Source organism: Mus caroli, unplaced genomic scaffold (genome assembly GCF_900094665.2).
Source record: "Mus caroli unplaced genomic scaffold, CAROLI_EIJ_v1.1 scaffold_23523_1, whole genome shotgun sequence".
NCBI lineage: Eukaryota > Metazoa > Chordata > Mammalia > Rodentia > Muridae > Mus > Mus caroli.
In genome coordinates, this window is record NW_018390359.1 from 1 (window position 1) to 3,990 (window position 3,990).

At 42.1% G+C, this 3,990-nt stretch overlaps 1 pseudogene; it reads right to left on the reverse strand.

The window, feature by feature from the left end:
* Window positions 1-173: 173 nt before the first annotated feature.
* On the reverse strand, window positions 174-1,972 carry LOC110288608 (annotated as a pseudogene).
* Between the last annotated feature and the right edge of the window lie 2,018 nt (window positions 1,973-3,990).

A 3,990-nucleotide genomic window follows, 5' to 3' on the forward strand; every position in this document is an offset into this window, starting at 1 on the left:
TCCTGCAAGAACAGTTAGTGCTGTTAACCGCTGAGCCATCTCTCCAGCCCTAAAAGCCTCATTCAATGGTACAGATATATAAAAACACACTGATGAATTTCTCCATCTGACATGATTCTTCCAAACCTGCTGTGTCAGTAGCTTTATATTGTTGCCCGTCCTGCTACACAGTGTTACAAAGGACATTGAGAGTGCCAGAAGGAGGTTGTCAGAAAGCCTATGTGGACATGAACCTCTCTGTATTGAAGAGTTTTCCCCAAGAACAGCTTGAAACATTTGAAAGAGCCCATCTGTCCTGATCTTGTGATGGCTTCAACTCTGGGCAAGTAGTCCTCTTGGGTGAGAAGTATCATCTTTCAGAACTGGATCTGGTACTGCTTCATGAGGGTGTTCTAGACATGTGTTTTAGAAAGTTGTCCTGTTTCTCAACTCTGGAATCCATCACTTGGTAGCCAAGCATCTGTTGCGAATCCTCCAAATATATCTCTTCCTTGAAAGGTAAGTAGAAAGGCATGGAGAATGGACACTTATTGTGGAGATGAACAAGAATGAGGTCTCCCACTTTGGGGTGAAGCATCCAGATACCAGAAGCCACCACTGCAATGGGGAATGCTGCTTCATGGTGAGAGCCCACTTCTTCCTCCCCTTGTTTCACAAATTTCCCTGCCAGTTTGTACTGGACAAAGTCCAGCCCTTCAGGGTTAAGAGTGGCAGGCACCGGATGCCCACCCCATTGGACAGGCTTTCCAGACAGCAGGCTATCGATCTTGTCAAAGACCTCCTTCAGCTTTGAACTTGCAATGCTGGAGATCTGGCAGAGTGGGATGGTGGCTGCCTTCTGCAAGTCCAGTTTTATCGTTTTGGTCTGACTGTCCTTGTTGCTGTCCAGGTCTTCAAAGGGAAACACACATTTGGCAGAAGCATCCTGAAGTTGCTGGTACCACTGCATTTTACTATCTTGTACCTTCACCTGCAGGTCTTCAATCTGTGTCCCTGCTGCACTTGGGCTGGCTACAGAGCTCTGGGCAGGAGCCCTTGTACCCCAATGAACCTGTGACTCCTTCCACTTGAACCAGGGCCTCCTGCTCCCTCACTTCAGAGGCTCCAGTGATCTTCTGCTCCAAACTCAAGACGAGGTCCAGCATCTCCAGCAGGGCCAGCTCAGCCTCAGCTTGGTTCACTGCTGTGGAATAGCCACTCTTAAAGGTGCTGTGAATGATTCTGGAAATGAGGCCACACAGCTGGTTGTCCAGGGGCTGGAAGGCAACCAGGTCCACATTCAGGAGGTCTTTGTGCTGACTGGAGATATCTACCTGCTGGTTGATCTGCAGGGTCTACATTGGCACCATACATTTATTTGTGTTATTAAAAACCAGAGCTGGAGAAAGTCCCTTTCTGGTAGTAGGTCTCCTGTGCCTGAGAAGTGCTAAAAACATGATTCTTCAAGTAGATCTAAATCATTAGCATCTGTAGATCGTCAGAGGTCCCAGGTCTGGACCATGTCCAGATCAGTTCACAGTGGCAGTTAAACTGTAAATCACTTGCCCTGGTGGACTTTTTAAAAACAAACAAACAAAAACAACAACAAAAACGAATTCCCAAACCATACTTGCTAAAAATTCTGGTAAGTATGTGCTTTTATGTGATGTGGAATTTGGGTGGGTTTTGGTTGAGTTTCTTTGTAGATATGGACGACCAAGGGGTTGTTGAAAACTAATTGTATTAAATGTCTTTTGATAAGCCTTCTGCTCACACTTTTGTGACTGTCTGAAGTATATAGTTTGTGTATATTCTGCTTGTGGACGTTGTACATCGTGGTGCGCACTAGGCTCCGCACCACGATGTACAACGTCCACAAGCAGTTGAGTTCATTTGCCAGCAAACACATAGTGGCTCATAACCACCTATAATAGGATCCAATGCCCTCTTCTGGTGTGTCTTAAGGCAGCTATAGTACTTGGACGTTGTACATCGTGGTGCGCACTAGGCTCCGCACCACGATGTACAACGTCCACAAGCAGCCAGAGTCCTGAGTTCAATTTCCAGCAAACACATAGTGGCTCATAACCACCTATAATAGGATCCAATGCCCTCTTCTGGTGTGTCTTAAGGCAGCTATAGTACTCATATACATAAAATAAATAAGTCTTTAAAAAAAAAAAAAAGGCCAGGCGTGGTGGCACACACCTTTAATCCCAGCACTCCCAGAGACAGAGTAAGGCGGATTACTGAGTTTGAGGCCAGCCTGGTCTACAAAGTGAGTTCCAGGACAGTCATGGCTATACATAGAAACCCTGTCTCACCCCTCCCCCAAAAAAAGAACGGGTAGGAAAAATCAGAATGGTTGAAAGAAGGTGGTAAATTTCCATACAGATACATGAGCTATATTGAACTCTATCCTAGAAAGTCAACTCTATAAGTAGTGAGAATTGGTACAGGCCTGATACAGATTCAGACTAGGGTGAATTATCAGAGTAAGCAGCATTCTCTTGTGAGTACCATGCGGTATTGGGGAGGATGTTATCTACAACCCATCCAGAGTAAGAAGATGGTTTGGGAAGAGACCTGCATTCTTCTAAAATATCCTGGTAGCACAGCAGACACTGGTGATCATAGTACTTGCAGGCTTGTGTTGGGGAGTCCCCTCCTGGTTTGCCAGCAGAGACCATCAGACTGCATTGATCTTTTTCTTTTTCAGAAATCATGTAATCATTTATTTTCATTGTACACCAGAGATATAATGAACATATTAAAAGGAAAAAATTTTTATATACCAACATGATTTTAATGTGTCTCTGCTTCTGGACTCCTCCATTCAGAAAACAGTAACCTCATTTTCATTAAGCTGTGTCTCCTTTTCCATTAACCTAAGCTTAGTTTGAGGAAAAGTAAGCTTGTACAATTATGTAACTAACTTTACTCAATACACAGTAATTCATTTTCCTTTTTTGTTTTTTTTGTTTGTTTGTTTGTTTGTTTGTTTGTTTTTTCAAGACAGGGTTTTTCTGTGTAGCCCTGGCTGTCCTGGAACTCACTCTGTAGACCAGGGTGGCCTTGAACACAGAAATCCACCTGCCTCTGCCTCCCAAGTGCTAGGATTAAGTAATTCATTTTCCAAGCCCTCAATACAGAAGCTAACTTCTTGAAAGTGGCTTAACATAAAGGACCTACCTACTTTACAAAGTAAACAATACTTCATATGCTCTTAACAGCTACCTGCTTTGAAATTTTCTCTATGCAAGAATCAGAAGAGATTTACTTCTCTTTATTTTCATTCTTTTTTAAGTATGCCTTACAAGATTATATATGAACATTGTCCACTATTATATTTTTAAACACAAGAAAATGATCATCTCCTCTAAGCATTTAATTTCTGCAATGCCTAATTTTTAAAACTCAAAATTGCTACCCATCTAACTTTAAAACTGCACTGTAATATGTGAAAACTTGTGGGTGGAAACAACTTAAAGGATCAAGGGAGTGTATACAATGAGGGCCAGAAATGAAAGGTCACAAATGGAATGGCAGTCCCTTAACAGTGCACACTGCTGTGCCCTAAGTTCAGTTATACCCATAAGCACAAAGTGTTAACTTGTCACTTAAGATAAATAACTCAACATCTTAGGTTTCAAACAAATATAATACTTCAAAATATAAAAGTCATCAACTTGCATTAACAAGCCACACTCATGCCAAATGAAGTTTTACTTAACAGCTGAAGGTCAAATGCCAATTGTGTTGAACTATCTTCAGAGAACTTGGAATATAGCATGCTTAGATTAGGTTAGATGTCATCAATGTCTTCAGCATCATCTACAATGTCATCAAACACGATTTCATCATCATCCCCAGGACCAAATGTGTCCGCTTCATTGATTTTGGCATGTTCTGGAAGTTCTCCATAGGCCTTCAGACTTCTTGCTTCATCTGGATTGTACTTTAAGATTACATCAGCTTTGTTATCTTGATAGTCTCGTAGACCAATCAATA